We start from the raw sequence: 13,637 nt of genomic DNA, 5'->3' as shown, positions 1-13,637 counted from the left end.
ATATTAATCTAATTTAGAACTAATAATTTTAAACAATGTTTATTTTTATTTAATACTTTCTGTTAAATGTCGTGTTTAATTATTGTATTTCATTGTATAATTCATTTTTAAAATTACTATTATATATAATTTGTATCACTATATAATTTAAATGTCATACTAATGTACTTTATGTAACATTATTTGCTTTGGAATGTTATTTCAAATCTCTACCTCCATTGTTTTCTATGTGAGTGTGTTGCAGTATCTGTCAGTAGCTGTGTGTGGTTTCACTCCCTCTAAGGATGAGCTTTAGAACATTTCAGCCCCTTTTGACACTTTGGGGTTGTATTGATTTAAAAAGTATATTTTGTGAATGGTGTTATTCTTTTGCGAGTGTTTGCTTTTATTAGCATGGCCCTTTCAAACCCCTTCTTAAATTTCTCTAAACTCCTCCCACTTAATTATTCCTCATCTTCACACCACTCCCACTGGTCCCTCCAAAATGTACTACAAAATTTTATGTGTGCAGAGACCTCTGCCACCAGGGTATCTCGGACAGAAAAGATAGGAGTGGTAGAGGGAGAGGTTTCTTACGGTAGGTTAGTGAATTGCATTCTTTAGCAATTGAGTACACTGCCGTAGTACTACTCCACCAATTACAAAATGCAATTATGCAGATTGGACCCATTGTGCTTGCTTTATAACACAGTTTTTCCAAGTATAAATTTATTGGGATAGATTCTTCTATAAATAGTACAGCTTCTTGTCATCTAGTTGTATTGTGTCAACTGTCTAATGATCGACTAATAAATGATTCTGCTTAACACATTTAGGGCCTTATTCACAAAGGTACAGTAACACTTTTGTGTAATTTTATGATTGTTTGCTATTCATAAACTTTTTTGCTGCAGGGCCTTTTTGCTCTCAGATGCTGCCAAAGGCGTGGAGATACTCCTTAGGGAGTCGATTCCTAGCGCGGTACAAGTGTGCAAATAAATAAACAAATAAATAAATTGCCCTGAGTTAAGCATGCCTGCTCTGTGCCATAGTTACCAGGGTGTTGGGCTCAGTTAATTTAGTGAGTTTGAAAGTTCACTCTAACAGGATTGTGAGTATTCTTTGAAGTAGGCAATCACCCACCCCAAATAATAATCCAACTTCTTACACTAAGGCAAAGCACTTGAGCTCGATAAAGTGAACTCCATTTGTAAAGTTGTGTGTGGGATGCATTGCACATATTAATGTTTTAAAAGTCATGTAGCGGCTCAAAGATTAATAGCTGCAGTTGAATGTGCATAAAATACTTGAAGTAACCTTACTCGTTAGAGATACACAAATGGGTTTGCCATTTAGAGGTTATGGTCTTAGGGGACAGGCAAAAAAGAGTACCATCAGCTCCCTTATTAATATGAAGGAGTCAACAACGGGCAGAGTGCATGTCAAGGAATGAGGAGTTGCAGGTCAGCAACAAACAACTAACCTCTATCTCAGTATTCCTTTGTGCAATGTGCAAGCTTTGCAGTCCACGAACAAGGGAAAGAAAACAAAATGTCTCTGTGTTCTAAATTGGCAGCACTGGGTTAGCGTTAGCAGAAGCCATCTTGTATTTAGAAGTTATCGTGTCCGCTTTATAGAAGCCATTTTGTGTTTCTGGCAGCCATTTTGTCTGCCATGTGCTGCCATGTGCTCAGCATGTGCTCTGTCCTACCTTTCTGTTAGCTGCGCCTGAAGTCTGCCCAGTAACAGGATATGTTTAGAATCCTCCACTTTCACGCATGCTCAGAAATGCCCGGTGGGGCCTGCATCTGTTACTGGTTACTCTCACATAGAAATGTGTTCACTACGTTCTGAAAACTGTTAGCTCCTCCCACTTGGCTGAGCAAGCAGATCTTACATGTCCATATTAGGTGTTTTGTGTGTTCACATGAGCCAGGACTGCCCCTTTCATTTGTGTTCCTATGTAACTCTGAAATGTATATAACGCTCAAGCTTTCTGAATTTCTTCAGACTGCCTCCTACAATGGCCACGGCTGTTGTGTGACGCAGCCTCACCTCATGTGAGTTTAATACACTTGTTTTTTGATATTCCAGATTTCTGTGTCAACTTCTTGTTACCCTGAGAAGCAGTTTTTGTACAACAATTTGGCGCGCCAACGTGGGCTCATCAGAGAGGTGGCTGTCTGAAGGAGTGATCTGGTCAGGAGACAGAATACCTACAGAGGGGCCCAGGACTGGATTCTGCCAAGAAGGTACTCTGTGCACAGGAGATTCTGAGGATTCTTTGTCTGCAGCCCAGTGTGTTTCTGATCCCTGATTTTGATCTTCCATATGCTGTCACCCCTGACTGAAAACATTTTTGGCGTGAGTATTTTAAGAAAAAAAAAAGAGAAAGACCGTTAGGTCATTTAGAACTTGGCAGTTAGAATTTGGACGCTCTTGATTGGTAAGAACCGTTCTAAGGTACTTGCTGCGAGCTTTTGGAAGCCTGGGATTGGCAAGGCAGTTTTAGGATACGCTTGCTGTGGCTATTTGAATTTGTGGGACTAGTCCTTTGAAAATGAATATGAGATATGAAATGTATGTGATGAACAGACTAGTCTTATGATATGATATGATATGATTATGAAATGTATGTGTTGCAACTCATATAGGCAGGTAATGTGAGGACTTTTCCTCAAACTTTGTGTGTATAGCGCAATGTACTAAGAAGGTACCATTAAGCGCTCTTTCCATATAAATAGTGTATATTTTGCGCTATTTCTTGTGGCATGCCTGTTATTCGAGCTCACATCGGCGAATGTGTTGCTTTTTGGAAAGGTACCATAATGTGCTGTGAAGTAAATTAGCCGGCTTCCCTTAGAAGGGATACCTACATAGGTTTTAGGTGTACAAACATATTTCTTCCTTGGTGATTTTGTATCCCCAGGGAATTAAAATATGACATAATACATGTAAGGATCCTTTGTTCTGTGTAATTTTATGAATGGAGATGCAGAACGAATTTTGGTGTTCTGGCAGTATTCAGAAGCGGTTCTTGTAAATATGACTTACATTTAGTATTTACAAAATGGTTTGGTTTGGGTACAGTCTTTGTAGCTGTCCTCTGTTTCAGTCTTATGTGTTGACCTGTGGGTTCTATGTGCGTTTAAATGTGTTTCTTTTGTCGTTACTGTAACTTCTGTTGTGAATAGCGTTGGCGCCAATTTATGAAACGAAATGCCTACAGCGCTGTCTTGCGTGTCCTGAATGTTTTGAACACTTTCTGTTTCTGTTTGAAATGAGCTCAAAATATGTGTATTGTGGGTTTCTTGATGTTTTAGAGTTTGTTGAGTGAAATGTTAGATTAATTAATATTAGGTGGAAATTAAATGAACATGCAGAAATTTACCATGCGACATGCTAAACTGGCTATATGTTGCTTTTTAATTTATACATTAAGCAAAACGCATATGTGCAAAATGTTAAAGGCTTAAATTAGATAAAGTTAAAATTTGCATTCACTAGGAATATGAAAGGCCTCAAAAATAAATTGTGTGTTTTGTAGAAAAACGAATTTATAGCATTTTTGTACCTACATGCATTAGTTTCTGTACATGACAAAAATTTCAGCTAGAATGAATCTTTGCTACATTTAAATGCATCTTATTGCACACGCATTTTAAAACTTGCAATGTCTGTTTTCAGTAAGACTGAAAAGCGGGCTCAGATTTCAGCACTGTGGAGCAGAGCCCTTCTAGCCGTTAAGGCAGCAGATGTTGTTTTTCGAAGGCCATGAAAAGCATTGAAATGTTTATTCAGCCCAGGACTTAGCCGTTAATTGCAGTTGGCTTTTTCATTTCAGAATAGTGTTTTTAGAGGGTTACACAATAAGGTTCATCATTTTGTATCACTGAAAGACATTGCAATTGCGGTTTTCCTCTCATTAGCATTTTTTTTCAAAGTATATTTCTGGGTGAGTGTCCTTTTAAAATGAAAGAAATTTGTGGCGCGGAAACTGTCATTTTTAAAGTTGGGCTTTTGTGCTTAGGCGCATAAATGAATGCATCTAAAATGTTAGGCAAGGGATGCAGCTTACCTTTATATGTGGTATTCTCATTAAGAAGATAATTGGTTTCATTGAAAGAAAAACTATTAATTATGAAAAAATTATCTGAAAAAAAATAAGTGCTTTTTAAAATCGTTTTTTGATATTTATAAAGCTTAGTACTCATACTATGACCTCCTAGCATTAAAATTTGATTTAAGTTATGTGTTACTGAATAAATAGGTAATTTGCATGTTGGTTTTCACTTGGCGCAGGCGTAAAACACTCATTTTTCTAGGATTTACATGAGAGATGTCCAATGTTCAATCTCTCTAATGTATAAAGCACATTCTAAGGATGATTAATATGTAAAACAACCATAGGATATTAACTTTTAAGTTCCCTAAACTCCAAAGTCGAAAATGGGTAAATTAGACTATTAAAAGAGGCATTCTGGCCATTTAGAGTAGCTTTTAAAGTGCTTTAGGTTTTGGTAAATGCATATATTTAGGTATCATACAAATTTGGCAGTTGTTCTTATTTGGGGTTGCTTTAATGCCTCAGTGAGCCAATGTGCCTGGTGCACGGGGTTTTGTTTAATATCAGGATTGAAGGTTCTAGCTTTGGCAGGGCCCATTTGGTCCTTCATCTTTAGGATTGCTAAAAGGAGTATCATTGCAGGGGGTGGTAACAAGCAGTTGTTTTAACATGGTATGTTGTGTTGTTGTACACAGCAAATTCTTCACAGTGAATGTTTTAATAATCTAAGAATAAATTAACTTTTACCCCTTAAAAGAAGTCATTTATAACATGTGTTTTTCAATAGGGTTGATTATAGGAGGGTTAAAAAGAGTGGGACAGCTTTTTGCCTTTGTCAGCTCGAGAGACGAATAGGAGGGGGGCCAGGGAACGCGCGGCGCGCGCCAGGCAGAGTTTGACCTTAAGGTCAGTGAGGTGGGGGTTTAGGAGTAAATGAAAACAGATGTTCTGCTGAGGGCCTCTAGGGCTCAGGGCTTGCTGGCGCAGGGGACGTAGAGTGTCTGTGAATAAGTTTTACTTTTGGAAAGTTACAATTTAGTATGTTTACGGAAGATGGTTAATTACAGTTGGTATTTTTGTATGTTATGTGCAGTCAGCGGTATATTGAAAAGAAATGTTTTTTTTTATTATGACTTCTTTGCAAAGAAATGTTCGTGTGTTTTTTTTTCATGATTTTGCATTTTCCCCTTTATGAATGGTTCCTGCTGGTCCAATGTGTCAGGAGCGACACTGTAAGTTTTATTTGACAGTTCAATCTTCAGTGACTGGTGATCTCCTGTCAAAAGGGAGAGTAAATGAAAGTATATTTTGGTGCAATTTTTGATTTTGATTCTAAACCTGACAAATTAAGCAGGTCTGCGTTTTGGGTTTTGGGATGCATGAATGCATGCATCACTGCTTATTTACATGTGCTATTGTAATTTGTCTATGTTTTTTGTGCTTATTATACTGCATGTATATCTGATGGCTTGGCATAGGTTGTTTGTGTTTTATGTTGCTGCTTAAGAAATTATTACAAGTTTGCCTGTATTGTGAGGAAACATGTATGACGATATGTGTCACTTTACAATAGTTGGGTAAAATTTGTGTTGATACTAAATTTCACAGACATGATGTTTGCATGCTGTGGACAAGAATAGACAACACCTCACCAGTGTATGTCAAAATTTGGCAATAATAGTATTGAAGTAAAATAAAAAAGATATACAAGAGTCAAGATACTGCCCTCTCCCTCATGGACCAGGTAGTTCTAGATTTATGTATCCTTGATTGGACCTAAGGATACAATTATAGATTTGTGGCTCTTGTTAAAGGTGATCTAAACTTTTCATTTTTTTTCCCTGCAGAAGGAACTGGACAATTAACTGACATTACCGTATATGGTGTAGGGGCCAGTGGTAGAGTCCAGATTTCTGCACTATTGTGACTTTTGTGTCCATGCTTTTGGTATTATGTCACAAACTTGACTATCACCCAAGTAATTTTGTTCTTCCTATAGATTTTTCTTTTGTGGCTAGAATGCAGTGATATACTAGAGACCAGCACCATATTATGTATAATTCTCTCTTGTATGACCACACTGATTTTTAGGAATTTTCTTTAGGCCTATTTTTGATGTTTTCCAGTCTGGCTGATAAGATAGTGATAGTCTGATTAACTGACTTAATATTATAGTAAGATAAGTTTTCCACCTCAATAGGAGACACTATACATTTAGTTTTTCTGCTGCTTTAATCTTTGATAGGCCAGATGTGTTTTAATAATGAAAACACTAGGACTCTATAGTTCTTGTCTTTTGTTTCCACATTTTTGATAATTAACCTTTGTCTACATGTCCCTGATAATCTGTATTCGCCTTGAGATGTTCTAGATGCGGAATTTAGGAACACTTAGACTTAATCATTAGAAAAATGTGTTTACCCCATTAGACAATGTCATTATGTATTATGTGTGAGGCATCCACTCACATAGATTCTTCATGTAGGTATCTACCCTTAGATGGTAGAGGATATGCTCTCATATGGAAATCCAATTGAAGAAACTGGAGTCACTGTTTTTGTCTTTGTATTCTATGAGAATGACAGAGTATTATAGATCATGATAGTCCCATGGCATATGGCCACTCTTTTGAAGATTGCAGGCAACCTGTTTGCAGTCCCTTTGCTAGATATTGAACTGTTTTTGTACTCAATTGAAGGAAACTAATAATTGTGTTACATTTCCTACATCATTAGGTTCTGCAGGATCTTCCAGAGTCAAAGGGAGAATGATACCCTGCAGAACAAATGGTCAAGATGAATCCTAACTCCCATTATTGACAGCTAGATGAAAGCAGGAAGTATTGGTCTGCAGTCCCAGCACCCAGAAAAGCAGCAAAGCTGAATAAGTGATCACAGGCACATTAGATGGTAACTCCCAAAGTATTTTGTTTGCATCATCAACCAGCGATGAAAATCAAAGAAATGGAGGATCTGGTTTTACCACAGATCCAGAGTTTCACTGAAAAGAGCAAAAGCTACCTGTTATGTACTGGTAACCTCTGACAGTGTACAGTCCCTTGATCCCCTTGGCCTGAGTTTTGGCCACACACTCCCCCTTTTCTTTTGCTCCAACGGAATGGCAGTGCACCGGAAGGTCTAAGATTGGAAGAAGGCACTACATTTGTGATATCCATGAAAGAGCAGCTTGAGCATCCTCTGACACTGAGTAATAAGTGTTGGAGCCTGAAAAATGTTGAAGTTTTGTTGCTCTTTTACTTGAGCTTGCACGAGATGATCTGTGCTCATGATCCATGAAGAGCACACTATCTGTAGTGTCTGCCGCAAAAGAGAGATATGGGTGCACTGCCTTGAGACATTGAGACTTTCAAGTGAGCTGTGAGTGTTTGCCAGGAGGGCACTCCAACGGACACTGAGAAGCACCATCTTCATGGACAGCCTGAATCAAGAGGCCCAATAAGACAATGGAAGGAGATTTTAATGGACGATAGAAGTCTGCCAGAGAGACTTCGAATTGACTCTGGGTACAGTTGTAGTTACGTGAAATGGGTGCTGAGGAACTGATTTTGGCAGTGTTTTAGAGTAGTATTGCGTTTAGTAAAGGTAGAGTGAAGTTCATTCTTTGTGAAAGAGTATCCCTATTTCAACCTGAGAGCATTGAAGGATTGCCACTGTTTCACCTGAGTATATAGTGTTTTCTGAAAGATTTTAGGATTTGCTTCTGCTTAGGGTTGTGAAAATGCTAATTTTCTCTGTAATAGTGGTTGTTATTTTCTCCAACTGTCTGTATGTATGTTTATGACCTAATGTCCCGTTCTTTTGAATTCCTGCTCATACCTTAATGAAATGTTTAGAATGGAAAATGGTTATCTGACAATGAATTAGGAAATTGATAAAATTGTGTGAAAATTTGAGCAAATGTTTTCTATGTTCCTACTGGATCATTCGAATGTCTTCAGCTAACGCTAAAACGGCCGTCTGTTGTAAATTGGCAGCACTGGGTTAGTGTTAGCAGAAGCCATCTTGTATTTAGAAGTTATCTTGTCCGCTTTATAGAAGCCATTTTGTGTTTCTGGCAGCCATTTTGTCTGCCATGTGCTGCCATGTGCTCATCAGCATGTGCTTTGTCCTACCTTTCTGTTAGCTGCGCCTGAAGTCTGCCCAGTAACAGGATATGTTTAGAATCCTCCACTTTCACGCATGCTCAGAAATGCCCGGTGGGGCCTGCATCTGTTACTGATTACTCTCACATAGGAATGTGTTCACTACGTTCTGAAAACTGTTAGCTCCTTCCACTTGGCTGAGCAAGCAGATCTTACATGTCCATATTAGGTGTTTTGTGTGTTCACATGAGCCAGGACTGCCCCTTTCATTTGTGTTCCTATTTAACTCTGAAATGTATATAACGCTCAAGCTTTCTGAATTTCTTCAGACTGCCTCCTACAATGGCCACAGCTGTTGTGTGACGCAGCCTCACCTCATGTGAGTTTAATAAACTTGTTTTTTAATATTCCAGATATCTGTGTCAACTTCTTGTTACCCTGAGAAGCAGTTTTTGTACAACATCTGAACGAATCACTTGAAGGTGACTGGAAAAGGAGAATGCACACATTCAAAGGACTCATGCCTGTTCCCCTCAATGATAACAACTTACATACACTCATCAGAAACTGTAAAAATAGACAATACATCTTTGTGATTGGTTACATCCTGCCCTCAGCGTTGTGACCAAAAGGTGTAATGACACCTGCGCAAGTCACAAAGAGGGTAGAATGCTGTCTTGATGCATGCTAACCTTTGTAGCTTACAAGCATTTGCAATATGTACACAATGACACTTGTGAATCAAAAAACATAAGCCCTGTACACTGCGTATTCACTGTATAGTAGCGGAAAGTCATGTAGTTTATGTTGGCATGTTTATTATTACTTGCAATACAAGCCTGATTTGGAGCTAAGATGGTCACTGTTTGTGCGACGTTGATTAGGCTGTTTTAGCGCATCTTATAACGTGCGCTTAGACTTCCATGTAATTCCTGAACATTTATGTTAAAGTAGAGAAGGAAAAGTTCAATTCTTTGATACATACAGTGCTCATAAACATGGCTTCTGAGATATGGCTGTAAGGGGAAATTATTTTGAAAATGAAATTTCAAATAAGGTAATACGCGCAATCAGCTACCCAATGGGTGTCCTGGGGCTAAACAAATACCTTTCAGAGTTGGCAAAAGAGTCAAGTTTTTCAAACCTTCACGAAATGTTGAAAACGTATTTTCTTTCCATAGCTTATTGGGGAGAGTTTTCCACAATTTGGGGGCGAGGTAGGAAAAGTGTGCTCTGTCTCATAGGAAAAACAAAGAAAAGTAGCAGAGAGTGTCCATGTATATCTTCAACATGAAGTATTAGTCAAATATTCTGCATAATAATAGAGGTGAGCATGAGCAGTCACTTCTTCACTTCATAGACCTCCACGCATATGAACGCCAGTGACCACCTTTTAAGATCAGGCTGCTGCTGTGCAGATAGGGTGAAAGGGAATGGGTTACATGTGAACACATGAGCACAAATCTTTGCATGTCACGGAAAGGATTCTTCAATGATTGGTACTGCCCTAAATTTGAAAAACCAAAGGTGGTGATGGACGGAGCGTTGACAATACAAATACTCACCCCCAGTCAACGGATCTGGGTTTAATCCATCACCGTTCTTTAGCTCACTCTGCCACCCCAGTTCAGACATGGCCATATGCAAATCAGTCTGACCCTGTGCCTCATGGGAACAGTCCAGCCCGAACTGCCAAGCCATGTCTTCCCTGGACCGGAATCAAGCTTCCCAGGACCGGTTTCTGGCATTACAGCCGTCTTCAGCCGGGCTTGCTTGACTCCAGTGGCAAAGTGAGCAAGGGACTCACGTCTGCGCATACCCTGCCAACTTAGGGCGAACAAAGAAAAACCAAAGGTGGTGATGGACGGAGCGTTGACAATACAAACACTCACCCCCAGTCAACGGATCTGGGGTTAATCCATCACCGTTCTTTAGCTCACTCTGCCACCCCAGTTCAGACATGGCCATATGCAAATCAGTCTGACCCTGTGCCTCATGGGAACAGTCCAGCCCGAACTGCCAAGTCATGTCTTCCCTGGACTGGAATCAAGCTTCCCAGGACCGGTTTCTGGCATTACAGCTGTCTTCAGCCGGGCTTGCTTGACTCCAGTGGCAAAGTGAGCAAGGGACTCACGTCTGAGCATACCCTGCCAACTTAGGGCTAACAAAGAAAAACCAAAGGTGGTGATGGACGGAGCGTTGACAATACAAACACTCACCCCCAGTCAACGGATCTGGGTTTAATCCATCACCGTTCTTTAGCTCACTCTGCCACCCCAGTTCAGACATGGCCATATGCAAATCAGTCTGACCCTGTGCCTCATGGGAACAGTCCAGCCCGAACTGCCAAGCCATGTCTTCCCTGGACCGGAATCAAGCTTCCCAGGACCGGTTTCTGGCATTACAGCCGTCTTCAGCCGGGCTTGCTTGACTCCAGTGGCAAAGTGAGCAAGGGACTCACGCCCGAGCATACCCTGCCAACTTAGGGCGAACAAAGAAAAACCAAAGGTGGTGATGGACGGAGCGTTGACAATACAAACACTCACCCCCAGTCAACGGATCTGGGTTTAATCCATCACCGTTCTTTAGCTCACTCTGCCACCCCAGTTCAGACATGGCCATATGCAAATCAGTCTGACCCTGTGCCTCATGGGAACAGTCCAGCCCGAACTGCCAAGCCATGTCTTCCCTGGACCGGAATCAAGCTTCCCAGGACCGGTTTCTGGCATTACAGCCGTCTTCAGCCGGGCTTGCTTGACTCCAGTGGCAAAGTGAGCAAGGGACTCACGTCTGAGCATACCCTGCCAACTTAGGGCGAACAAAGAAAAACCAAAGGTGGTGATGGACGGAGCGTTGACAATACAAACACTCACCCCCAGTCAACGGATCTGGGTTTAATCCATCACCGTTCTTTAGCTCACTCTGCCACCCCAGTTCAGACATGGCCATATGCAAATCAGTCTGGCCCTGTGCCTCATGGGAACAGTCCAGCCCGAACTGCCAAGCCATGTCTTCCCTGGACCGGAATCAAGCTTCCCAGGACCGGTTTCTGGCAATTCTGGCCCTAAATTTGGCCTTGTAATCTGAGTCAGCATTCATAATGTAACTCTGTAGTGCTTACTGAAGGTCTGTGGTTCGTAAAAATGTTCAATAGATTATAAGTGAAATCTGCACTGAGGTACAGTTTCGCCCGATTTAGGCCTACAGGGTCCAGCGAGGTATCAATCTAGTGGTAAACATGCACCCCAGTGTATATTTACAATCCCTAGTATCAGACCTACACCATGGCACTTTAAAAATGTTTATACTTCCATAGCTCAGCATATAATTAGACTTCAGCCTCACCTCCCCCTACTAAGCCAGGTTATTGTCTCTGCTCTCCAACACGAGGATCAAAGGCATCTGCCCAAAATAGAGTCACTAACACCTTTCTTAGTGTTAGAAAGAATGGATACGAGAGTCCACATGAATTGTTCCACCTTCCCATTAGCTAGAGACCACCTGAGGGTGATCTTTTGTTGCCGTACCCCTAGAGATTGAAAGTATGTGGCTATCCCTTGACCTTGGTAAGGTGGTCAATTATTCATTTTGACTTACAGGGGAACGCCCTGTGTGGCAAATATGTTTTCCATATTTCGGAATGAAATATTGCTGCTGTAGTGGAGTGGACCACATCTGTATCTGAATAGATGCAAACCCCGAGTGCTGCAATGAATGTTATATCAGTGAAGTCACGGGGTTGTGAATAATCCAAGTGTTACACTAACTGCAGAAAATGACCGATGCCTCTTCGGCAGAAGAATGGTACACAAACAGTGTGTGTACAATTGTGCATTTTGGATCAGATTGCTTTTATAAATGTATAAAGCATGCAGCGCTAGAATATGGCTGTTTATATAGAACTCATTTTTTATTGGAAATTGACTCTTAAAATCGCCACAAAGTTTCTATCAGTCATTGCAGCTTTACTAATAAGCCTATGCAGGGCACACACAATAACATGTTTAACTCGAGTGTCGGAGGTAGGGCGCTAGGTGGCGCCAGACCAAGATGGCCGCACTGTAGTGGGGCACTCGCCTGGTCGAGCCCAAAGACCATCCTACAGAGTATCCTGACCAGCCACACTGCCCTGCAAGTAGCGCGATCGGCTTCGCCAGCTGGAGAGACACGCTCCGGTGTTACCGGCTCTCGCCTGGCGCTCTTGTGGAAGAAGATACCTGCCCAGCATTCCGCGGGCGGCACCTCCTGCTTCGCTGCCGTTCCATGCTCCTGGGCTGATCCGGCTGGGATAGGACGTGGCTTCTGGGCCTAGATGTGTGGGCCCCTCCCCCCAGACGGCGCGGCCGAGTGACCACCTTCGCTGCTGCACTGCTCCTAAGGGCGGACTGCCCTGTCGGTGAGAATCGCCTTCCCCCTCTCCCGGCCTGACTAGCTCGCCCGCCTGCCTTCCTCGGCCAGCTGTCAGCCGTGTCGGGCGCTCCACTCGTTTGAGCCCGTCAAGCGGCATTGAACTCGTAGCGGGCGCAGTGCAGGCTCTGACTGACGCGCTGGTCGGTGTGACCCGCCTGCACCGGCGCGACTCTGGAAATCGCCGCATCGCATCTCTGCTCAGACTGCACCGAGGCTCTGCTCCCTACCCGGTCAGGCGCGGTGATACGCCCTGCCTCAGTGTCGGCCATAGTGTCGGCCGTTATCGCGGCCATCTAGGCGGGGGACTCGACTTGCTGCTTGGCGCCTGGACTGTAGATTAGGCGGGGGCAACGCGCCTCCTCCATTTTCGCCTGCCTGCTCTCCCCACCACGCGGAGTAAGCGTGGTCATCATTTCATTCACTGCACTCTGGACTCATCTACTGCTGGGACACGCCGCCATTTCTAAGGCTGCAGGTGGGCCAGTGCTCGCGGTCTTGCGCAGCGCTCAAGCACCGAATCCCCCTGAGGTACTACACCCCTTACACCCCCCCCCCCCGTGGCACGCAGACTTCTGCCCCTTGGGTGTTGGGGCGACGCTTTTTCCCCCCAGTCTGGACTCAGTGCCCGATCAGCTCCGCCACCTACGCATATCGCGTGGACCTACCTCCAGCCCACCCCCCCCCCCCTCCCCCTCCGACTACATCCTACTGTGCACTGGCTGCCTCCTCCACTGCAGCGGCACGGACACCAAGGCGAAACATGGGCCGCACTGATGCCAGGCAGTCAAAGATTCCATTTGAATCCAAGAAAGCCTCCCAGACGACGCCGGAGGGGGGGGGAAGCCCCACAGCCTCAGCCCCTCAGGAGGAAGACTGGAAAACACTCCTACTGGGCATGAAACAAAGCCTGTCATCAATCAACTCCAAAATTGATACCATCAACACTCGCATGGACAGCGTGGTGGCCAAGCTGGAACAACATGACACCCGAATAAAGGATGCTGAAGAAAGAATTTCGGGCTTAGAAGATGGGGCCGCCTCTTCCCATAAACAACTCACTCAAATGGACAAGCTACTAAA

General features: G+C 42.8%; 1 protein-coding gene across 1 annotated transcript in view; it reads right to left on the bottom strand.

Moving 5' to 3' along the window:
• LOC144756240 (calcium-activated chloride channel regulator 1-like) overlaps positions 1 to 13,637 on the bottom strand; it is a 705,782-nt gene that overhangs the window by 66,024 nt on the left and 626,121 nt on the right. The window lies entirely within an intron of this gene.

The sequence above is a fragment of the Lissotriton helveticus genome, chromosome 1_1 (genome assembly GCF_964261635.1).
Source record: "Lissotriton helveticus chromosome 1_1, aLisHel1.1, whole genome shotgun sequence".
Lineage (NCBI taxonomy): Eukaryota > Metazoa > Chordata > Amphibia > Caudata > Salamandridae > Lissotriton > Lissotriton helveticus.
This window is presented reverse-complemented; position numbering and strand designations above follow the sequence as displayed.